Below are 26,036 nucleotides of genomic sequence, written 5' to 3'. Positions count from 1 at the left end.
GCTCCAGTGCAATCTTCAGAGTTTCTTCTGACATCCATTTTGGTCTTTTCTATTGTTTAGAATAGATTGTTTATTCTAGTAGAGTAAAATCCTTTACAGTAACACAGCTTATAGAAAAAGGAGTTTTAAGTTCTATTAGCCATAATGCTATGCTACTACCAATTTCCAATCTTAAAAGCTGAAGGAAAAGTGGAGTGACTTCTTTTGTCAATTAGGTCTTTTCAACTTCTTATTGGAAGATTATCTAAAGGCATTATCTGCAAAGCAGACCTACTACAGTTTACAGTCTGATTACTGGAAATGGTAAGGAATTGCGCTGCAAACTGAAGGCATATTCAGTGGAAACCACCAGCTGCTTTATGGGAGAAAGACAATCTCCTTTAAAGTCCCTGAAAATCCACTTGAAGGTCAGCTATGAATTGGTTCTGACTGATGTTACATAACAAAAACTGCCACAGGGAAAAGACAAGTAACGCGGAAAAATAGCACCCTGTTTAGAGACCAAACACACGTAAAGAACATATCCTGTCACCTACAAAGATGTTTATGGAGCATGTGCAGGTCAGCATACATTATCTGGTGTGCTTTGTTTGTTTCTTTCTTTTTTAAAATTAATTTTAACGAAAGCTTACTGAGACTTTGGATTTCCATTCATTCATTGTTACACTTTTCTCCCTGCCCACCCTTCTCCTCCCCATTCGCTCTTCTCTTTGAAAAGTAAAATTCTTTTCTTGTTGTACAATCCCTCCCCCCTAGTCTACTCCACTATGTAGCCTTCATTCTAGACTCCTGTCATAACAATAATACCTAATCATATAACCCTTTTAAACAGTTCTCTCCCTCATCTGTTTCAATTTCTCCCCTCAACCTTGATGTCAGTCCCGTTTTGCAACAGTGGCCTATGCAATATTTGTCCTTCTGTGACTGAGATATTTCACTCAGCATAATGTCCTCCAGGGTCACCCATTTTGAATAATATTGCATGAGTTCCTTTTTTTTCCAATGCTGCAGTAGTATTCCATTGTGTGGATATACCACAGCTTCTCTATCCATTCGTTTGTTGATGGGCACTTGGGTTGTTTCCAACTCTTTGCTATTGTGAACAAAGCTGCGATAAACATGGGTGTCCATATATCTGCTTTGGTGGCGGTTATGGTTTCTTTTTATTAATTTCTATGAAAGTTTACAGAGACTTAGAGTTTCCAGTCATGGTTGCACTTTTCTCCCTGCTCACCCCCTCACCCCCAATTCACTTTTCTCCTTGATAAGTAAAAGAAAAACTCTTTCATTGCTATGCAATCCTTCCTCCAAGCCCACTGCATTGTGCAGCCTTCATTCTGGACTCTTGTCATGACAATAATACCTAATCATATATCCCTTTTAAACAGTTTTCTCCCTCATATGTTGCAATGCAGTATACATTATTCCTCCCCTTCTCTGTCTTCCCTCAACCCCAATGTTAGTCCTATTTTACAATAGTGGCCCTATGCAATAGGTTATAGTTTTTTTCTTTTTTTAAGGTTTTTTAAATTTTTTTTTGTTAGGTTATGGTTTCTTTACAGTATATTCCCAGTAGTGGAATTGCTGGGTCAAATGGTATTTCTATTTGCAACTTTTTGAGAAAGAGACATACAGCCTTCCATAGTGGTTGCACCATATCTGGGTGTGTTTTGTATACGACTATCTATTTAAAGTTGTTGAGATAAAGTAATTATGCTTTCCTATTTTTGAATTTAGTGTCCCTTCCCACTACTTTTATCTTTTCAATTACTTTCCTCCTCTCTGCAGGTCAAGTCCCAAAGATTGGCAATGCTGCGCGTGGGGTCAAAAGAGGAAAACGGTTTGGGGGTGGTGTTTCCTGGTTCCTCCCTCTGTCCTCTCATCAGTGTATTTTTCAATTGTCAAGAGGGAGGGCCAAGGTTCCTACAGCACCAGCAATTTACTTTAAAACAAACAACAAAAAGCAAATATTCAGTCCCTTTCCCTCAAGTCCCACAAAAGGACGACCTTCCTACCTCCTCTTTTGAGGTATTCCTCAAATTCTCCAGCTCCAACTCAGAACGCAGCCAGTCAGAGAATCTGTACTACACGAACAACGCCCAATGAAGGTGAGCACACCTGCTGAAAGTGAGGAATTCGTCTCCTTACGCATTGAGTGTCCAGAGCCAATCAGAGACGGCTCCAGCTTGGACTGGTGCCAGTGCAGCCCTTCGGGGAGTAGGGGGCGGAGTTGCACCTGGCCCCGGTGATTCATTCCTCAGAGCGGCAGCTCCCTTCACCAATCAGAACGTGCAGTGCTAGAGCGCTGACCAATCAGACGGGGAAGGGCTCAACCTGTCGGCTGGAGTTGAGTTAGGGTACTGCAGTTCGTCCTACACTGTCTATTCTCAACGCTCCGGCAGCGGCGGCGGCGGCGGCGGCTCTATCAAATCGTTATGATGGGGACAAGGGCGAGAATCGAGAGGAAACAGTTGCTGCTCCTCACTCTGGCGATCTTGTGTAAGTTTCCGGAGTTTTTGGAGGAATCGGTCAGGTCTGAAGTTGAAGGAAGGAGCTCCCCACGCCCTTTGCTGGAGGGAGAGGAGGATTGGGAAACCTTGCCTCTCCCTTGCTTTGCTCTTTTCCACCGCTGGCTCATCTCTCTTTTTCTCCTCCCCCCATACCTGGTGCAAGACTGGGCTCCCCTCCCCCACAAAGGCGAGTTGTGACCCCTCCCCTTACACAATCTAGGACGGAGCTCCTGCAGCTCTCTGGTGGGCTGGGACTGTCTCCCCTTACACATATCATCAGGAGGGGGCTGCTTTCGCCCTCCCGCATCTTTACAGACTAGTGAGAACTGGTGGGCGCGGGCCCCTTTGTATGTCTGTCCAGCCTGGGAACTCTGCTCTTTAAGGGCTCTTAGAGGAAATCGGAAAGATTAGCCTGGCAGTCAGTCTCTTGGCTGTCGTTGCAGGGGTCTCTCGCTTCCTTGGATAGACTGTCAGGTTGCACTGGTTGTGGGAAAAATGTGTTAGTGGAGACTGAAAAGGAATTAATATCGAAACCCGAAATTTCCCGAACTCAGCGTTTAGAGTTCCTTTCTAGAATAACTAAGTACCTTGGGAGTCCTTAATAAATGTTGTTGACTGAGGAGTGACTATCCCAAGGGGAGGAGATATCTGCTGGTTGGCTGCATTCTCCTTGGTGCCAGGACTCTGCCCTCCCCCCTGGCCCTGTACTAAGAGTTTTTGTTTCTTTTGTAAACTCCCTTTCCTCTGGAACAATGTGAGACTCGCTTGCTGGGGCTTGCCTGTGACTACAGATGTGTTTGTGTGGGTCTGAGGTAGTTGGCCTTAGTCAACGTGTGTCAACACCTGAGTGTATGTATATGTCTGATTCTTAAGCATCTGCATGTGTTTGGTGTGGTGTGTCTTATCTGTACGTACAAATACACTCAGTAAGAGAGTGTACTTTTCCTCAAAGTTCATGGTTCAGGAAGTGTAAAACAATACAGCCAGTGTGAATGGTTAAAAGGCAATTATTTTTGCCTAATTTTTGAAGGTGGAAATAGATTCTCGGCACTCAGGCAGATGATTTGACTCTTATTTGAATTTTTGTGGGGCTAACTAGACCAGATGCAAATCTAATCTTCTCCTCTTGTGTTGGTAAGATCCAGAGAGAGGAAATGACTTTTCCATATTGACAAGGAGGATCAAGGGTGAGCCTCCAATCCAAAATGCGCTGCTCCTTTTTTGACTCCTGGATTCAACATCGCGTAGCTATTAAGTCAGAACCGACTTCACAGCTGACCTTCCACTGAGTTTCTAAGGCTATAGATTGCAAGATCTTTTCCCCGTGGAGCCAGAAGTGGGTTTGAACCACTAGAAAGGCTTGTCCTTTGGGTTGTCAGCACAACTATGTGCACCACATACACCATCCGAGCTCCCTATCTAATCACGTAGGAGCCATGATATCGAAGTTACTCCAAATCCATTATCTTATTTACATTTTCTATTTCACTAGGTTTTTCCTTCTCCTTTTCATATCTTTTTCTCTTTAGTTTCTTTTATTCTCTACCTCCTTTCACCTGTTAGCTTCTGCCTATTTCTTAAAACTGCCATTTTCATCCCTGGTCAATTTTTGATTCTGTGTGTGGTACTCCAATACTAAAGATTTTACCAGGCCTTATACAGTATCCTCCACCTTTAAACCAACAAGTCTCTCTCTTTTTAAAATTTTTTAAAATAAAAACCATATCATTTTATTGAATTATTCAGTTATTTGAAACAGAAATATACAGTGAATTAATAGATAATTAAGGGTTCTTGGTACAAAAACCCTGAATTTTTCTTTCTGAAATTTAGTTATCATAGGTTTTCAAGAGGAAAGATATTTTCAGCTCATCCATCTCTTGCGGGCCTTTCCAATTTGCTTGTAAAAATGCTTTAATATTGCCCATCTCTTTTTTTTAATCATAATTTTTTAAATTTTTACAATTTTTAAATTATTATACTAGCAGAATACTGAAGAGCAACAGCGTCAGGCTGGAGACTAAGGTGTACCTGATCCAGGCTATAGTCGTCACAATTACGTGCTATGCATCGGAGAGTTGGACAGGAATAGGGATGATAGAAAGAGAATGGATGTCTTTGAGCTGTGGTGCTAGAGAAGAGTGTTGAATATACCATGGACTGCTAGGAGAATAAACAGGTTTGTCCTGGAGAGGGTGAATCCAGAATGCTCCTTGGAGTCAAGGATTCAGAAGCTTCGTCTGACATACTTTGAGCATGTTGAAAGGAGGGACTGGTCCTTGGAGAGGGTCATCATGTTTGGGAGAGTGGAGGGATGGTGCAGAAGAGGAAGACCCTTGATGAGATGGATTGATTCTGTGATTGGAGCGGTGGGAATAAGTGTGTTTGAGATGGCGAGGTTGGCACAGGATAGAACGGCATTTAGGGCTCTTGTACATAGAGTTGTTATGAGTCGCAAGTGACTCGATGGCACATAACAACAACAACATTTAAAAAATTGAAATACATTGTTTTTCAGACCAGATTCTTCCAATTTCCCTCAATCTCCACCCATCAAATTGTAAAATCCCATGGTTAATACTACCCACCCCCCAAATCCTTATCCCTCTTCTTCCACTTCCTTCCTTGGATCCTCATACTCTTTAGATAATGATGGTTTTATATAATATTTGTCCTTGTGGAACTGAGTTAGTTCACTCAGCATAATGCTCTCCAGTCCCTCCCCAGTTAGGTAATAATGAACAAATTCATTGCTCCTGTGTGCTGTGTAGTATTCCATTGTATGAATATACCATAATTTCTCAATCCATTTGATTGTGGTTGGACAACTGGGCTGTTTCCACGTTTTTGCAATGGTGAGTAACACTGCTATGAACATTGATGTACAAGTCTCCATTTGTGCCTCAGCTCTCATTTTTTCAGGATATATTCCAAGCAGTGGAATAGCTGGTTCATATGGAATTTCTATGTTTAGCTTTTTGAGGAAGCACCAATCTCTTTTTCAGTCAGTGACTCAATTTGTCAGGCTTGTACACTTCATAGAGTTGCTGCTCTCCCTCCTTTCTTCTCCTTCTCGTGTTCTCTATTACTTGTGATAAACTTATAACAATCACTTACAGACACTTAAAAGGTGGTGATATCATCAGTCAGTGCTAGAGGATGTCCTCTAGGCTGTTCTGAAGATGTCTCCGATGTTGTAACATTACCTTGGCAAAACTGGGTCCTGGAAAGCAACAAGTTCAGGGAGCCGAGGAGCTGGCCTTGCAATTGCTAAAGTGGGACAGTGATGTGCCTGGTGCAAAGAGACTATAAGTAGGCATCAGCCGTGCCACCTGGGTTCTATCTTGCCTCTTCTCTACCTCTGCTCTGTTTGTGATCTTAGGGCTGATAGTGTAACTGAATGTCTTTGGCCTCAGTTTTGTCATCTTCTGTAAAACAGGAATAATAGTACCTATTCTGCCCTTGTCATAAAGATCAATTAGGATAATAGTTACATTGCTTATTGCAGAAGAGATTATTGTTCTATGGCTATCATCTCCCTCCTAGGTCCCACAAAGCGAGAGTTAAACTGTAGGCCTCTTTCTTGGGTTTGTTCTGTCCTCTCATCCTGAGCAGATGCAGGTTTTCCATGTACTTTATTTTGCTCCGTCTAAGGTGCTTTTCATTGTGGATTCTTTTATCAGATCAGGATAGAATGGGACAAGCAGGTGAGGCCTTAACCTCAGCCTGCTGAACAGGGAGGGGAAAAGAAGACCTTCTGGAGCAGAGGCTTGGAAGCTAGATGCTGGGAAAGTGAATCTGGTGGCCAGTCATGCCAGCATCCCTTTCCCTAGAGAGCCTGCACTTAGGAATGATCCAGACCTCCACCAGTCAGGAAGAGACATCCCTGGTAGCACACTGGTGTGCGGATAGAACAATTTTTGGTGCGGCTACTGAGAGTTGTGCTGCCAACCCTAAGGCAGGTGGTTTGAATCCATTAGCTGTTCTGTTGGAACAGGTCGGGCAATCTCCTTCTCATTTAATTTGCAGCCTCTAAAAACCCAACAGAAGTTCATCTGTAAGTTGGTTCCAAGATGCCATACATCAACACCACCATCACGACCACCACAAGAAGAAAAAAAGAGCCTGCATTGGTATTCTGACTTCTTCTCTCTCCACCCCCCATGCATTCTCAAGGGAGAAATTGCTGCCTTCTGTTGAGCCAGTTTGTGAGTCCTGTGGTTTCATAATCATGTTTTTGACTTGGCACAGCTAAGGCCTTTTTAATTTGTTGTTCGCGGTTCTGTCTGTTCTGGTGCAGACACATACCTTAAGTCTGATGGTTTAAGAGTTTTCATTGTTGCAGGAAGTGGGCTGATTTTAGTGAAGGTGGAGTGTGAGTCACTCCCCTTCCTCCACTCTCAGGAAAGAATTGTTCCCTCAAAACTATAGTGACAAGTAATGACTGGAACCAGGAAATGATTAGTGGTGGAATTTTAGTACCTATTCCGTCCCCTTTTGGTTCCAGAACACTTTCACTCCATGATATTTCTCTTGAGTTCTTTTGTGTTCAGGGCTTTGTCTGGAGTCTCCAGCCTAGTTCTGCTTTGAGATAGAGCTGCTCTGATTTTCAAGCAGTTGTTTATTTAGAATAGTTGTAATATTCTTGAGGTTCAAGAATCAAAATGATAATAAAGGAGTGGTGTGTCTAGCAAAACAGAAACTTTGGGAAAATTTATTCCCATTCATTCCTGTTTACTCTATGACTCCCATGGTTTCCTAGTTATCTTTACTGTTATTTTGTTAAACGGATACAAGTGTATATAAGTATATAATCTTTTCCCCCTCTTCTTTTAACCCAAAAAGAAAAATACTGTATACATTGTAGAAAGTCCTGGTGGCACAGTAGTTAAGGGCTCAGTTGCAAAACAAAAGGTTGACATTAGGACTCATCAGCTGTTCCACTGGAGAAAGATGTAGCCATCTGCTTCCTTAATTAAAGATTGTAGTCTTGGATACCAAAAGCAATCTACATGTTCAACACAATCCCAATACAGATACTAAATTCATTTTTCAAGAAGATAGAAAGGGAAATTGTCTATTTGGAGAGGAAAGAGACCCGAATAAGCTAAGCACTTCTAAAAAACAAAAATGAAGTGGGAGGCATAGTACTCCCTAATCTCAAAACCTGCTACACAATGGTAGTAACCAAAACAACATGATACTGGTACAATGACAGGCACATAGCCCAATAGAACAAAATTGTGAACCCAGAAATGGACCTAACTATCTATGGGCAACTGATATTCAACAAGAAAATGAAATCTATCCAATGGAGAAAGGACAACCTCTTCAACAAATGGCAATGATAAAACTGGACTGCTACGCACTGCAGAAAGCTCAGACAGGATCTATATCTCACACTATACACAAAAATCAACTCAAGGTGGACCAGAGACCTAGAAATAAAGCCCCAAACCATATCAGAGACAAACTGGGATCAAGCTTAGGCAGCCTAGTCTATGTATAAAGAAACTGCCAAATACAGCCAGAAATATACAATCTAAAGAGGATAAAATTGATGAATGGAACCTTCTCAAGATTAAATCTCTGTGCACATCAAAACATTTTCCCAACAGAAAAGAAAACCTACTGACTGGGAAAAAACATTTGGCAATACCATTTCAGACAAGGGTCTTATATCAAAAGTATACAAAATCCTACAGGGCCTCCACAAGAAAGACTGATAATACAGTTACAAAATGGGCAAAAGACATGGAAAGACTTCTCACAGAGGAAGATATTTGGATGGCCAACAGGCACATGAAGAAATTCTCCAAATCACTGGCAATAAGAGATGCAAATCAAAATCTCAGTGAGATACCATCTCACTCCAGTAGCTGTGGCAAAGTTTAACAGGACAGCAAGTAATAAATGTTGTAGAGGGTGTGGTGAGATAGAACTCCTATATTTTGTTGATGGGATTGGTACAACCTCTCTGGGAAGTAGTTTGGCACTTCCTCAAAAAAGGTGAACATAGAAATTCCTTATGACACAGCTAGTCTACTGCTTGGACTATACCCTGAGAAAATGAGAACTGAGGCACAAACAGAGACTTGTACACCAGTGTTCATAGTAGTGTTATTCACCATCGCAAGAATATGGAAGTGAAAAAAAAAAAAAAGAATATGGAAGTGACACAAATGTCCAACCACAACTGAATGGATTGAAAAATTATGGTACATTCACATGATGGAATACTATGCAGCACCCAAGAGCAATGATTTTGTAAATTACTGCTTAACTTTGGAGAGACTGGAGCGCATTATGCTAAGTGAACTCAGTCCCAGAAGGACAAATAGTTTATAAGACTATTATTGTGGAAAGAATATGAGGATCCAAGGAGGCGGGAAGGGTGGGAGCAGAGGGGTGAAGATGGGCCGGCTGGGGGAGGGCATTAATCATAGGGTCGCACTATTTGATGAGTGGAAGGGGGATGTGAAGGAAATGGGAAAACTCCAATGTGAAAAATAATGTATATGAACTTTGTAAATAAACAAGTATATGTTGTTGTTATATGTGCCATCAAATCACCTGCAACTCATAAAGACCCTATGTATAACTGCCTTAAATTCTGCTCTATCCTGTGCTAATCTTATTGTCTCTGATACACCTACCCTCATTACCCCAGCCACTGAATCAATCTATCTAATTTTGGGTCTTCCTCTCCTATATTGCCCTCCCAAGCATGATGGCCCCCTCCAAGGACTGGTCCCTCATTGCAACATGTCCAAATTATGTCAGAAGAAGCTTCAGAATTCTTGCCTCCAAGGAGCAGTCTGGCTTAACCCTCTCTAGGATGAACCTGTTCATTCTCTTAGCTGTCCATGGTATATTCAACACTCTTCTCCAACACCACAGCTCAAAGGCATCAATTCCCCTTCTATCATCCCTAGTCATTGTCTAGCTCTCTGATGCATAGCAAGTGATTGCAAAGACCGTGGCTTGTATCAGGCACACCTTAGTCTCCAGACTAACATCATTGCTCTTCAGCACTTTGGAGAGGTCTCTGACAGCTGACTTTCCCAACGCAGTATGCCTTTTAATTTCCTGGCTGCTGGTGCCAAGAATGTTGATTGTGGAGCCATGCAGACTAAATCTGTTAACAATCTCAATCTCAAGGGAGCTCTGGTGGCCTAGTGGCAAGACACTGCACTGCAATCCCAGAGGTACGTGGTTCAAATCCACCAGATGCTCTGCAGGAGAAGGAGGGGACAACCTCCTCCTGTACCAGTCAGATCTGATTTGACGGTGCATGTAAAAATAATACAATAAACATTTAAAAAAAAAAAAGAACAATCTCAATCTCTTTACTGTCCATCATGATGCTGCCAATTGGCCCACTGGTGAGAATCTTTGTTTTCTTGATACTGAACTTCAATCTATATTGAAGACTGCAGTAAGCCAGCATTTTTGGTTGTTACATGCTGTCAAATCGCCTGTGACTTATAGCGACCTTAATGTATAACAGCCCTAAACCCTGCTCTATCCTATGCAGATCTTATTGTCTCTGATAAACCTATCCTCATTACCCCAGTCACTGAATCAATCCATCTCATTGAGGGTTTTCCTCTTCTGCGTTGCCCCTCCACCCTCCCAAGCATGACGTCCCTCTCCAAGGACTGATTCCACCTTGCAACATGTCCAAAGTATGTCAGATGAAGCTTCAGAATCATTGCCTCCAAGTCTTGGAAACTACGTGAGCAATGGTATTCTGTCCTAAAAGGCTGCTATGAATCAGAATTGGCAGGTAGCATCAGATTTAAATACACTGCATTGTATTTTGCTTGTTTGCTTAAGAATGTATCTTGGAGATTGTAGGTATTGGGACTTGGATTGTTAAAAATCTGCCTCAACTCCCACAAGCATAATTCATCTGAGTTCAAGGAGTCCTGTTCTTGTTCTTGGGACATACAAAGGCCTGACATCCCCTTCTTCCTAAGGATATTTAATCTCCACACACTTCCCCCCCCAACACACACACGTTTTATGTAATAGTTTAGGAAATGATGGGGCTTGTTTTCCACATCTGTTTCCTTTTCAGAGGTTCAGGAAAGACCTAGATGACCACTTGTCAGATGTTTGGTGGAAGAGGTTTCAGTGCTGTGAGGAGTAAGTTGTGGGAAGCAGAATGAGTGAGCATGTACTGGGCTTTTCCAGGCATTGAAAACTCAGAGTTCACTTTCCTGTGACTCTGATAAGCACAGTTTCTGTCTAAAGTCCGGCTTGTGTCCTTTGTTTCTCAGCGTGGGGGTGGGGCAGGAGGAAGCTGCTGGCTGGCAGGAAGTTTGATGCCTGGCCACTGGAGTGAGCCCTGGGCAGTTCCCTGATGTGAATGCACCTGCAGACTTACTTCCCCTTTAATAGAGGCATCATGGAAGGTGTGGTGGAGGAGGGGGGAAGGAGCTCAGCAGGTAGAACTGGAAATTCTGCCAAGAGAGGGAAGGATGCTGGTTGGAGTGAAAACCTCCCCTGTCTTGCACTGCCATTTCCACTTTCTGCCTTTCTCAGGGCTGTGCCAGCTGATCAATGTCAATTAAAGTGCAGCCAAGATTGGCTGTTTCGACTTCGCCTAGCCTGTTGTCTTGCTTACCAAGCCTTCCTCTTGCCCACACATTCCTTATCTGCCCCACCCAGCTTCCAGAAAGGGCCTGCCAGCTTGTAGACTTTCCCTGGTCCTGTATTGCCTTCTGATATTTATGGGAAAGAGTTCAGTCTCTTTAGGATGGGCCGTGGAGAGGGAAGTCTAAACCAGAGGGTGGAAGACCTAGGTCTGTGTTTTAATTATATTACAGTGTCCAGCTCATTTGTTTCTCCAGCAAACATGGGTGTTTACTATGTTTTGAGTAGTGTACCAGAGTTTAGTCATAAACACATGAATTATACCTGGTACCAGGAAGGTGTGAGAGGTGGGGAGGAGTTGGTAACAATGAGCCTATATAAGGTAAATGTGGACATGCTATAACTTCTGCCTTTTACTGACTCATTCTCCCGACTGTGGCTTGCTTGTAGTTGGAAGTTTGTATGAGGCCTCTGTGAAGCTCCTGGTCAAAAGGGAAGTTTGAGTAAATTCTTAGAGAAAACTAGAGGCTGGGTAGCTGGATCCTTTAAAAATGATCCGTGTGAAAATGATAATAATTAACAGGATACATAAAGAATACAAAGGTCTTATTAATTATTAATTTGAGTTTGGCCTTTCATGTATACAGGGGTGATTGTGGCTGGGTTCTGTTAAGTGTCTAGAGGCCTTCATCTTTCTGTGACCTTCTTTTCTCAGTATTGCTTTAGTGTGATTAAAAAAACCCCAACACCATAGAGTACTTTCTTGAGTCCCTAGGTGGTGCAGATGATTAGCACAGTTTTTTGCAAACTATGGTTGGAGGTTTGAATCTACCCAGAAGTGCTTCAGAAGAATGAACTGGCAATCTGCTTCTGAAAAACAGTCATTGAAAACCCTCTAGAGCTCAGTTCTGCTCTGACACACATGGGGTTGTTTTAAGTTGCACTCAACTCGATGGCAACTGGTAGTGGTAGGAGCTAGGAAGGATTACTTTTTTGTCCTTAGGGAACTCAAAGACATGTACTGATTTAAGTAACATACAGAGTAGGGTGCACCAGGCACTGTCATTAAGGTGCAAAATATTTTGGGAGGAAAGAGGGAAGGTGATAAAAATTTGTTAAAATATACATACTCATTGTCAAACAAAAAAACAATACTCAAAACAATGAGACATTATAAAGGAATAGAGAAAAAAAATGAAGGAACCCTAGTGACATAGTGGTTTAATGCTTGATGGTTAACTTAAAGGTCAGCAGTTCAAACTCACCAGCAGCACCACAAGAACAAAAGACAGCCTGCTCCTAAGGAAACCCTCTGAGGTGGTTGTCCTGTAGGATTGCTGTGAGTCAGTATCAACTCATGTGATGTGATGGCACATAACAACCACTACCTTGTTATCTAGAGATGTACACTTATTACTGGTATGCCATTTTATTCTTTCTTCTATACATAAATGTGAGGTGTGTATGTGTGTTGAGAGATCTAGAACTCCTTTACTCATTACTGTTGAGTTGGAACCAATTCATAGTGAGTTGTGTTGGCGAAGAGTACTGACTATCCTGTGGACTGCCAAATGAACAAGTAAACAAGTCTTAGAGAAAATGTGACCGGGGTGCTCCTTAGAGGCAAAGATGGTGAAGCTTGGTTATGTCCTTTGGACATGTTGATAGCATGAACCAGTCCTTGGAAAAAGTCATTCTATCGGGAAAGAGAGAGGGTTAACATAAGAGAGGAAGACCCTTAACAAAATGGATTGACATGGTGGCTATAACAATGAGCCCGAGTATATCCAAGATGGTAAGGATGGTTGGTGTGTGTACACATACACACTGATGTGTTTATATAGCATACAAGTTTAAAATATAGATAATATGAAAGCAGAATGTGCTATAAACAAGGTCCATTCTATAGTATTCTTCTGTTTGACTATTTTGTTATGTGTCATTGATTTAGAACCAATTCACAGCTGATTCTCCAGTGGGTTTTAGAGGCTATAACTGCAGGGAAGGAGACTATCTTTTTCCTAAAAAGCAGCTGATGGACTTGAACCACCTGACTTTGGGTTGACAGTGCAACTCCTTACTACGAGACTACCAGAGCTCCATACTTTTGACTATACTATATTTAACTTGCTGAACATAATTTAAAAATAGTTACAGCTGTCCATCAACAGTAAACTACCAGAAATTCAAACCAGAGTCATACAAAGATATGCCAATTAAATGGTAACTGATTATTTAGAAGAAACCCAAGTGGCCTACTAGATTGCATGTTGAGCTGGTAACACAAAAGTTGATGGTTTAAATCTACTAGTTACTTTATTTATTTATTATTTATTTATTTATTTTACTAGTTACTTTTCGAGAGGAAGATAGGCAGCCTGCTCCTGTTAAGATTGATAGTCTTAGGAACCCAACAGTGAATTGCCATGAGTGGAAAGCAGCTTGAGGGCAGTGGCTTTGGCCTTGGTTTGCTTGTTTTCTTAAGGTATGTTCTTGGTAGAGAGGGAGATTTGGTGACATGGTTCATAGGAAGTTGTGAGAGTAAAATAAAAGGGATACTTCTGGCAGTTCAAACCCACTAGCAGGTTATCTATGACTTGATTCTGACTTGATGATGTTGAGTTTGAGAGTTTCTATTCCTAGATGCTGGAGAGAGATTACTTTTTATGGGAAAGACATCAAGGGATATTTGACAGGATAGAAAAGATGGATGTGATTCCCTTGCTTGTACAATGAAAATGTAACCGAGCATAATAGTTTTGGAGTCTTGAGGTTCGCTAGAGTGGATTAAGATTCCTACCTTGGGATTGGTAGCTGTGATTTTGGACAACTCCCTTAAACCCCAATTTTCTTGTCTGTAAAATAGAAGGGTGCTTGCTGATCATGGAAGTACTGATCTCATAGGTCTTTGTGAGAATTTAATGAGAAAATGTGTTATGTACTGACAATGGTGGCTCAATATGACAAAATGTGTTACTATTTTTATTACTCCATTGGTCAGGCAGTCACCAGACGTTGCTTCATTTGAATTGTGAGAAAAGCATGTGGTGTGAAATAAATATGTAGATGTGGCTATTTTGAAAAATGTACTTTGTCATTGCTGTTTTACTATTTGGGAAAATGGCGCAATAAAAGGGTCTGACTTCTTCTAAACTTTACAAGGGGAAGAGAGAACCATTGTTAGTATAAGCTTCATGCTGAGTCCGATGAGGTGAGGAGATACATATGTCTCCGCCTTCTAATGTTTTTACAATTCTGACATCAGCCCTCCCTCCCATGGCACATTCTACTTTTCTGCTGGGTTTGAGAAATTTTTGTAATGGTCACTGAGCTGTGAGGAGTCTGTTGTTCAAAATGGCTTCCCTAACCATTGACTGACTTTGCCACATTGATGAGCAGGAACATGTGACTAGAGTGTGTTAGCCTATTCACAAGGGGACTGGCTAATCTTACCATTGAATTGAACTGGATCCAGCAGCAAAATCAGAGAATCTCGCTGCCATCACAAAAGAAACAAGAGAATGCAATATCCTTTGGGGTCAGAGATTCTGGTGTCAAGCAGACCAAGACTTATGGGATGGCAGCATCAGCCATAGCAACCAACAGCAGAGAATCAAAGACCTGATGTGAGATGGGATGGATCTTAGGACTACTATTCCACAGAGACCTAAGAGCCTTTACCCAAGTTTGTTGGAAGACTGGAGGGGAGAGAGCCGTAATTGGTAGGACTGGACTAAAGTTGTGAGGCTGAGGGCTGAGGTCCCTGTGAACACATGTCAGCAGCTGTCCTGACTGAGTGATTTTAGTTTGTTATTCCTTTTGACTTCCCTAATATGGTTCTGTATGGTTTTTGAACTATCATAACAAATTTTGGGTCCAGTAGATCAGTAAGATTGGTATTGGGATGGATAGTGTGGGAGCATAGGGACATGTCTGATCTCATGGGAACTGGTTTTGTGTTGATGATGTTGATGGGGACAAGTTCCTGTTTATGGAGTTGGTAAAGGTCAGATATGGCTGTCTCCATGAGGCTCTTGCTCTTTTTATAGTCACACAGAACTTGCAGATAGTACTCAAAATTATCAGTTTTCTTCGTAATAGATTATGATTGATTAGAAATGACTCATGATACAAGTGTTTTGCTTTTTTAAAAAAAAAAAATCAAGACAGCCTCTTAGTCATGCCATCAAGGTTCTGGCCCTCAGCCCCTTAGGCTTTTTGGTCTGGCCCCTGCCCTGTCTGGCAAGTGTTATAAATTTCTTAACTCCACCAGTTAAGTCCCTTGAGGCACCTCACTCAGTGAGTAAGCACTGGTTTAAAGGTGTTCAGCTCTGTCATTCGGTGAGTCAGCAAGCTTCGTTTCATCACGTACCAAAGATGCCTTTCGTGCTGTCTCCTGCTGGCTGCCTGATCCTGACGCATTGCTGCCATCATTTCTCTGTCACTGTTTTTCACCATCTCTCACTATCTCTGATCCTATAGCTTTCGATCTCCTAGATCTAGGTAGCAGTTTTTCAGCACTAGGAGTCCGCACCCAAAGAATGTGCTCCTGTCCTGCCTCTGGAATGACTCATTTTAAGCCTAGTGTGATGTCAAAACTAACCAATCCTCATGTTAGGGTTCTTTGTTGTAGCTACGTGCCATTGAATTAGTTCTGACTCCCAACAACCTTCTGCACAATAGAATGAAACAGACACCATCCTCACAATTGCTGCTGTACTGTGTTGTTGTTGTTACGTGCTGTCGAGTTTCCTGCGACTCATAGTGACCATATGTACAACAGCCCTAAACCCTGTACTATCCTGTGCCAGTCATATTGTCTCTGACATACCTACCCCAGTCACTGAATCAATCCATCTCATAGAGGGCCTTCCCCTCCTGCGCTGTCCCTCCACTCTCCCAAGCATGACGTCCCTCTCCAAGGACTGGTCCTTTTTACCATGCCCATTATTGTAGCACTTATGTCAGTCAGCCTTGTCAGGAGTTCTTATTTGCATGGCACTGCCCCCAAATGATTTTTGTATTTTTTTTAATTTAAATGCCCTTAATTTTAAGTTTTCCCCCCATTATTTTAGTAATAATTTTTTTAAATGCAACATACATATTTTTTACAGCACATTCTTTCCATTTAATTTCCCCCCATTTATTCATTGTTGCATTTTCCTCCCAGCCCACCCTTCCCTCCAGAGTTCATTTTTCTTTTTGGAAAAAAAAATTCTTTCATTTTTATACAACCCCCTACCCCAAGCTTACAATCCACTTTACTATGCATTATTTTTTCTATAATAATGTCATGAAAATGATACCTAGTCCTATATTCCTTTTAAACAGTTCTCTCCCTCATCTGTTTCAATGTAGTGCACATTATTTATCTCCTCTTTTCTTAGGTTCCCCCCAGTCCTGACGTCAGTTCCATTTTACAACAGTGGCACTATGCAGTATTTATCCTTTTGTGACTGAGATATTTCACTTAGCATAATGTTCTCCAGGGTCACCCATTTTGTGTATTTTATGAGTTCTTTTTCTTTTTTTAATTATTATTATTAAATTTTATTAGTTTTAATGAACATTGACAGAGATTTTGGGTTTTCATTCATTTATTGTTGCAGAGTTCTTTGTTTTTCAATACAGCATAGTACTCCTTTGTTTGAATATACCACAGCTTCTTTATCCATTAGTTTGTTGATGGGCACTTGGGTTGTTTCCAGCTCTTTGCTATTGTGAACAAAGCAGCCATAAACATGGATGTGTGTATATATTATCTGCTTGGGTGACAGTTCTGGTTTCTTTAGGGTATATTCCCAGTAGTGGAATTGCTGGGTCAAATGGTATTTCTATTTGCAACTTTCTGAGAAAGTGCCATACTGCCTTCCATAGTGGTTGCACCATTTCACACTCCCACCAACTGTGAATAAGGGTTCCAGTTTCTCCACAACCTCACCAGCATTTGCTGTTTGCTGCTCTGTTGAATTTTGTTATTCTTACTGGGGTAAGATGATTATCTCAAAGTTGTTCTTAATTTTAATTTTTAACATTTTGATAATAGTAAGGAATCTATTATTATCATCAAAACTGTCAAACTACAAATCCAAATGATTTCATTTCCAACGGTTCAAAAATAGTAATATCATAAAATAGAATCCTCAAAATAAAATGCGTAGCAGAGGTTTGATAAATATTGAATTTTAAAATATAGTATTTATGAAATACCTTTTTATATTCTGTGAATCTGTAGAAAGGTGTTTTTGTTTTATGTTTTGTTTGGTTTGGTCATTGTAAGCTTTTGTTAGCATGGATGTCAAACATTTATGAACTTTGCTTGCATTTATTAGTAAACTGTCTAATCCCTTGGTGGTCCACAATCACTTTATTTGTGTAATTCCATATAGTCATTTGTTGAGTGTCACAAGACTGTGGCTAAAAGGACCATTTATAAGTCATCCATGACACTGTATTACTCCTTCAGCTACATAGTGATTTCCAGGAACTAATTATAGCCTTGGTTTTACAGGTTTATACAGAACCACTCTTCTCTGAGGTATATGAGACATGTGGGAACTGACTGAGGTATTAATGCCTCTGAGCTCATCCTTTTCTCTTAGCAAGCACACTTTCTGTTCCACCTGTGAGCGCTTGGCCATTCCATCTACTTTCCTCTTGCTCTGCCACAATGTCTACAGATCACCAGTGCTCTCATTTCTTTCTCCTTGAAATTTATCAGACTTGTATACACCCTCCCAGATCTTGATGGTCCAATCTCATATTTCTTACTCATCTGTTACCTCATTTCACCTTTGACGTTTTGTTTGACTTTCTGCTTTGTGTTCTGTGTATCACTGTTTGCATATTTCCTGGTGGCTTTTTTGGTTTGTTTTTCAGTCATCTTTCCTCTTCTCCCCCACCCCCTGTTTTTGCTTTTTCTTTCTGGCTTTCTATTGTTTTTCTTTCCTTCTGATCCCAGGATGGTATGTGTTTTGATGATGTTGTTGTTTTAAATTTTATTCTTCTTTCTAACTCCCCTTTTGCTAGATTATAATACCTAGTACATAAAGTTACTGTAAAAATCAGAACATAGAAAGGAAAAGCTTTTGTACCCCCTTCTCTGAGATAAAGTGTTTGGAGTCCACTTTTAAAGATTTTTGCATGCAGATACTCAGATTGGCTTTAATTATTTATAAAAATAATGTCTATTTATGTATTATTTTTTCCTCATTTTGGACATATATCAATGTCAGAATAAATTGTCATACCACATCCTTTGGAATGGCACTGTGCATTTTTTACATAGTTGGGTGGTTGATGCAGTATCATGTACTGGAGTAAGCTTACCTGGTTAAAATCTTTGTACTGACACATACTAGCTTTGTGACCTGGGGCAAGTCATCTAAATTTCTGTGCCTGGTTAACTTATATGTAAGGTGGGAAAAATGATAATACTTCTTAACTGAAACTTAAACCCATTGGAACTGCCTCATAGCTGACCTTCCAGCGGGTTTTTAGAGGGTGTAAAGCACATGAGAGAAGATTGCCCATCTTGCTTCCCTGGAGCAACAGGTAGATTCTAGCCACAAGTGAGGTATGACCTCTGGGTTAGCAGCACAACTTTCTACGGGCTACACCACCAGAGCTCCTTCATGCTCAGCAATATGTACTCAAAATTCAGATAGGATGAATTAAAAGCATAGGACACATTTTACAGAATACCTGCTGCTGGTGTCCCATTTTAGAACTTCATCATTTTGAAGATTATCTCTACAAAAAAGAGGACTGCTCCGGTTAGGAGTCTCTTCCTCAGCTAACTGGGGCCTACTTGGAGTTTTTTGATTGCTCTTTGATCATGAAGACAATGGAGTGTTTTATGTGGATTCATGGTCTTCCTCCAGTTTTTGCTGATGCTATTTTAGCTATTGCATTAGAAAATGCCCTAGCATTTCCTGCATTGCTGGCTCTGCACACTTCCTATGGATACAGGAAGCAGGTTCTGACATGTGTATTCTGATACACACAGATAGATACACTTTGGCTTAACTCCATTCCAGAAATCAGTTCCTTTTGAAAAATGGCATATGGGTTTGCCCATGTGTTTAGAATTTTGATTCTATTTTAATAACAGTGACTTTTTTAAAAAAAGACCTTCATTTTTAAAAAATATTTATTAATTTTAATGAACATTTACAGAGATTTTGGATTTCCATTCATTCATTGTTGCACTGTTTTCTCTACCCCCCCAGTTTGTTCCTCTCCTTTTTTTCCCTCTTGAAAGTCTGTTTTAATTGTCCCATGGCCACAGTGCTTGTCAAAACCAGTTCTGATTAATCTCCTTTGTCAGTGTGTCCTTTGCCATTCCGTATCACTCCTTCCTGAGAGAGATTTCACTCTGATTCATAAGGAAAAGGGGACAGAGTATTCTCTTAGCTACTTCCTGCTGAAAAAGGACGCTGTAAGTTTCAGGGTGAAGATCTTCTCTCACTACTCTGAAGGGCCCCTTTGGCAATAGGAAACACATAGCCTACTGTGGAGATTGATTTTGGATTTAGATGCACTGTTATCAATTGTGCTTAGCCATACATGTTCATATCCTTGAAGATGCATCATGGAACTGTTGTATCCATTTTCTCCTGGACACAAGAGCCTAATATTTGGTCCTAAAAGCCTTCTGAGGTCCCAACTCTTCTCACTATTTCTTAGTTGTTGGAACTGATGGAAAACCTCATAAGCAGTTCCTTACTTCACCTCTGCCTTGCATGTGGACTTCCAAGCTGTAAAACAACCCAGTGGTAGATGGAAATTTGTCCAGGACTTACGAACAATAAATGACATAGTTGAGCCTCTACATCTTGTGGTTTGTAACCTCTATACTATAATAGACAAAGTGCTAGTTAATAAGCCTTTTATTTTAAGAACTAACTTCCCTCTGTAACTTGATTTGTGCCACTGTTAGAACCTCTACTTGGAATATTATTGCTTTTAATTTTTTACTCAAGACCTTTATTTTTAAGTTATATAAGTTCTTCTTTTTTTTTTTTGTTAAAAGGTGAACCTCACTTGTCACTGACTTTTTTGCCTTTGGTGTGAAAGCCTGCTGGTAGACCCACAAAAAATGCTCTGATTACATGCTGTCCTTTAACAGATGAGGCTAGCATCCAGGACAGCTCCTCATCTCACTCTGACTTAGGCCAAAGATATAAAATTTGTTGCAGATGCCCGAGCCTTAGTGCTGTTAGCTGATTTTATAGCAGTTTCTATGGGGCCAAAGGGAAGAGCAATGAGTATTGAATAGAGTTGGGTAAACCAATTGACTTAGAAAATTGATAAAAAAATATTGGGGCCATACTTGTTCAGTATGTTACCAGTAACATAAATGAATAGTCTGGGGATAGTATCACCATTACCAATTTACTGGGACTCGCTGTAACCAAAGACAACTTTAAGATTAGCAAAGGTGGAAATCAGAAAAGCTGTGACATTGGTTGTTAATGCTGTTATTGTTTATTTTAAGAAAAGTCTGTAAAAAAAAAGTCTGTACTTGTGACAACTGCTCAAGTTGTCATGATTTCTGCAAATAGAAACAAAGGAGTTGTCACTATCTTGCAATGATAACGGTTGGAAGAAAGCATATCATTATAGTAAAGGATAGAAACATTGAATTATTTAAAGTTTGAAGTTTAACTGAGGTTGTATTTTCTTATTAATACATCAAAATGTAAAAAATGTGAACTTCAGGATGTCTACTGAGTGAAAAGAAAATTTATAGTGTCCAGTTCAATGTATCTGTTCTTGGAATTGCCACTGCTCATGTAAGCCTTTGGTCATAATTGCTGAAGATTGTGATGGAGAAGCTCGAATTACCCTTGTTTTGAATCTGCTGAAGTTTGGTCTTCAGGTGGTAGCTGTCAAAACTCCAGGTTTTGAGGACAGTGTAGAGAACCAGCTTAAAGACATAGCTTTTCCTACTGGTGGTCAAGTATTTGGAGAAGAGGGCTTGATTGTGAATCTTGAAGATGTTCAGTGTCACAGCTTAGGAAAAGTTGGAGAGATCATTGTGACCAAAGATGATGCTCTTGACAGGAAAACGTGACAAGGCTTGAACTGAAAAATGTATTCAAGAAATTGTTGAGTAGCTAGACATCACAATTTATCAATGTTGTTGTTGAGTCACCTGTGATTCATAGCGACACTACGTACAACAACCCTGAATCCTGCTCTATCCTGTGCCAACCTTAGTGTCTCTGACACACCTACTCCCATTACTCCAGTCACTGAATCATTCCATCTCATCAAGGGTATTCCTCTTTTGCATTGTCCCCCACACTTCCAAGCATGATGTCTCTCTCCAAGGACTTGCAACATGTCCAAAGTATGTCAGACGAAGCCTCAGAATCCTTGCCTCCAACGAGCAGCCTGGTTTCACCCTCTCTAGGACAAACCTGTTTGTTCTCCTGGCAGTCCATGGCAAAATTCAGTATGCTTCTCCAGCACCACAGCTCAAAGGCATCAGTTCTCTTTCTATCTTCTTTAGTCATTGGAAAGCAAAAACTTAATGGAAACTGACAAAACTCTTGGATGCAGTAGCTGTGCTGAAAGTGGGCGAGGCCAGGATGTGGAAGTGTATGAAAAGAGTTACTGATGCCCTTAGTACAACATTAGCTTCTACTGAAAAAGACATTGCTCTGTCTTGGCATATCCCAGTGTCAGACTCACTAACTCCAACCAATTAAAAAAAATTAGTCTGGAAATTATGACACAAATATTCAAAATTCCTGTAATGACAATTGCTAAGGGTGCACGTGCTGAAGGATCGTTGATAGTTGAGAAAATTATGCAGAGTAACTCAGAAGTTGATTATAACACAATGTTTGGATATTTTTGTGGTTATGGTAGGAAAACAGAATCCAACTAAGATTTTAAGAACTGCTTCATTAGATGCTTCTGGAGTGGCCTCTGTTGGTCACAACAAAAGTTGTAGTCACAAATATTTGACGCTATCTGCAGCAAAGAAGAGTAAGAAAATCAGAGACGCATGGAAATACTTAGTTCAACTCCTGGCCAATATGAAAGGAGTCACTGTAGAAGGTCCTGGATAGAGTGAGAGAAAAGTGTGGAATGAAACTCAAAATAATAAAAAAAGTTTAATGGTCTAGTCTGATAAACTTGTAGATCCCTAAGACTACCAGGGAGGTATACACTCTTTAAAACAATTATGCAACATGAAAAGAGCCGTATTTGCCTAGTTCTCGTGGCCTAGTGGTAAGGAACTTTGCTGCCAACCCAAAGGCACATGGTTTGCTCCATGGGAGAAAGATGGGCAATCGCCTGTGTGATTTACTGTCTCTCAAAACCTGCTGGAGGTTCAGCTATGAGTCTATTTTAACTTGATGGTAAAGCTCAGAAAACAAACAGGGATAGGAAAAGAGAATGAGTGGAAATGTGAAACATAGTGCTATTACATTTGCTTGTATTAAAATATAAAAAAAAAAGATTGGATTTGAATTAAGTTTGTTTCTTCCTTTATTGATTGTGACCTATCTATTAGTATGGAAAAAAATGGACTTATCTTTGTAGATGGACTTTATTTTTTTTCCTTGTTGTGTACCATTGAATCGGATCTGACAGGCACAGGAAAAGATTGCCCCTCTTTCTCCAATGGAGCATCTGGTGGATTCAAAATGCCTGGTTTTGGGATTGCAGCGCAGCTTCTTGCCACTAGGTTACCAGAGATCCCTGTAGATGGACTTTAAGGAGTAAATGTTATAGTGACTGTTCTGCCTTGCTTAGTAGACATTTGTGATTTTCAACATAAAGTACTATTCCTGCTTCCTGGGAATTTATTGTCTGGTTGGGAGAGAAATGTGTGGCATCAGTGATGTCATATAATGGGACAAATGCTTTGATAGTGTTCTACATGGGACAGTGAAAATCTAGAGGCCCTGAGGGGTGGGTACAAATCTTAACTTGCTAGACTAGCAACCATAAATATTGCTAGTGTGAACCCATCCTGCGCAGAAGTGCCCCAGAAGATAGGCCTGTCAGTCTCTCTTCTGAAAGGCTGCAGCCTTGAAAACTCTAATGGAGCAGTTTTATTCTGCACGCATTTGGTTGCCATGAGTTGGTATTGACTTGACACCAACAGACAACAAACCAAAAACCTATTGCCATCAAATTGATTCTGAGTCATGGTGACCCTGCAGGATGGAGTAGAACTGCCCCATAGAATGTCCAAGGCTGTCATCTTGATAGGATCAGACTGCCACATTGTCTTCCTGTGGAATATATTTGAACTGCTGACCTTTTGTTAGCCATTGAGGGTTTAACCACTGCACTACCAGGACTCCTTAACTAATGACAACAATAGTGTTTTTACAGACTGATTTTGGGAGTAGATTGCTAGACCATTCTTCCTAGTCTGTTTTACCTGAAATCTGCTCATCTTCCTAGTCTGTCTTACTCTGAAATCTGCCCATCACGGATGACGTTTCTAATATTTGAAATATTGGATTCTGAACATGCAAACCTTCACAAACTCAAATAGTGGTTTTCCAACAAATTTCCCAAGGTAGACTGATCCAATAGCTGTGATAATACTCAACATATTGCAATATATTCATACATACAGATCATGAAAGACTATATGGTTTGTCGTTCTATTATTAAGGTTTATGGCAATGAATACAATAATATTCTTAATTATCTCATTACATACAAAAGCTGAACAATTAATAAGGAAGACCAAAGAAGAATGATACATTTGAAGTCCAGTGCTGATGAAGATTAGTGAATATAATATGTAGTGCCAGAAGAAGAAACAGATCTATCTTAGAAGAAGTACTTCCAGAATATTCTTAAAAGTGAGAATGATTGCCAAGAGAACGAATGTCTTGGAGAGGTTTCAGCTGGAGTACTCTTTGGAGGCAAGAATGATGAGGCTTCATCTCACATATTTTGGACATGATGCTAGGAGGTGCTATTCCTTGAAGAAGGACATATTTTGGGGCATGGTGGAGTGTCAGTGAAGAAGAGGAAACCCTCATCTGCGTGGACTGACACAGTGACTGCTACAATGGGCTCTTGTGTGTTGAGAAGTGTGATCTTTTGTTCATGGGGTCATACTTGACTCGACAGCACCTAACAACAACAATAACATGCATGTGAAATTTCAACAATAAATAAGGATGACAGAGGGGAAAAAAAAGTGAGAATGATGCAGCTCCAGAATTCATCTTGCTTGCTTTGGTCATATTATTGGGAGGAACCAACCCTTGAAGAAGGACATCATGTGAAAGGAAATGATACGGATTGACACAGTGACTGCAACAATGGTCTCCAATAGAGTTGCTATTGTGAAGATGGCACAGGACTCGCAGCTTTTGTCTGCTTTACATGGGTTCTCAATGAGTCAGAACTGATGTGATGGCTCTTAATAACAACAGTGGCAATGAATAATAATAGAATATTAGGAAAGAGGCCTTAACGTGCCTTTTAGTAGGGCTTAGGAGTGTAGTAGACCATTTCTCAGAAAATTGTATGGACAAGTAACAGCTGACTAGATAAAGAAAGAGAAAGGGTGTTACACTTAGTAGGAATAAACGCCAATCCAAAACTGTTGAGTCCAACTCCTCGTGACCCTCAGTTGGGTTTCCAAGGCTGTAAATATTTACAGGAGAAAGCTTATCTTTCTCTCAGCAGCTGATGGCTTTGAACCACCAATCTTCCCACATAGAAGCCTGCTATGTTACACACAGCTAGCTTGAATGAAGACAGATTGTGAAGCATTCTGATGTTTGTTGGAAATTGTTGAGTTTTATATTGCTAGAGGATAAATGACAACATAGAATGATTAAGATGATGAAGGCTTTGAGAGATTTAACAGGGATTGAGAGAGGGATCTGATAGTACAGAAACTTTTCTTTTTTTCCTTGCTAAAGAATTTGGATTTTATCTGACTGAATGTTTGAAACAACTTTAACTGCTTGAAACGACAGTTGCATTCCTAGGAAGCCTTTATAGTATAGTGTAACACAGTTTCTGTAACTAGACTGCCTAAATTAGAATCTGAGCACCACCACTTACTAATGTTTGACATTGATAATTAACTGCTCTATGTAATTTTGCCATGCAGAAATTAAGGATGATAACAGTACCTCTCATCTCTTAAGGCTGTTGTAGGGATTAAGTAATGACAAATATGCTTATAGTATTGCTTGGCATATACAGTATAACCTGTGTATTTCAAAGAAGAAAAACGCAAATACTTTACACTAATACAGAGCAGAAAAGTGGTCAAAGGCAGGAAAATTTGAGAACCAGAAAAACATGATAGTCTTATGCAGTTCTTGCTTATATAGGTTAAACAGAAGTAAGTGATCAAGAAATGTTAGTTACCTACAACAGTGGAATGGTGGGTGAGTTGTTTGGGGCAACTTTTTTTTTTTTTATTAATTCTAATGAAAGTTTACAGAGACTTTGGATTTCCTTTCATTCATTGTTGCACTTTTCTCCTTGCCCACCCCTCCCCCCAGATCACTTTTCTCTTTGAAAAGTTAAAAAAAATTTCTTTCACTGTTAAACAATCACTCTCTCCAAGTCCACTCCACTATGCAACCTTCATTTTGGACTCTCTGTCATGACAATAATATCTAATCAAATATCCCTTTTAAACAGTTCTCTCCCTAATCTGTTTCAATGTAGTATACATAATTTTATCTGATCTTTCTCAGTCTCCCCTCAACTTCAATGTCAGTCCCATTTTAAAATAGTGGCCTTATGCAATATTTGTCCTTTTGTGACTGAGATATTTCACTCAGCATAATGTCCTCCAGGGTTATCCATTTTGCATAATATTTCATAAGTTCCGTATTTTTCAATGCAGCGTAGTATTCCATTGTGTGACTATACCACAGCTTCTCTATCCATTCGTTTGTTGATGGG

The 26,036-nt window shown here is 40.3% G+C and overlaps 1 pseudogene; it reads left to right on the top strand.

The window, feature by feature from the left end:
* LOC102847111 overlaps positions 1–21,265 on the top strand; it is a 99,037-nt pseudogene extending 77,772 nt beyond the window's left edge.
* The last annotated feature ends 4,771 nt before the right edge of the window (positions 21,266–26,036 follow it).

This window comes from Elephantulus edwardii, unplaced genomic scaffold, assembly GCF_000299155.1.
Source record: "Elephantulus edwardii isolate Elephantulus edwardi_28Jun2011 unplaced genomic scaffold, EleEdw1.0 scaffold00168, whole genome shotgun sequence".
Classification (NCBI taxonomy): Eukaryota; Metazoa; Chordata; class Mammalia; order Macroscelidea; family Macroscelididae; genus Elephantulus; species Elephantulus edwardii.
This window is presented reverse-complemented; position numbering and strand designations above follow the sequence as displayed.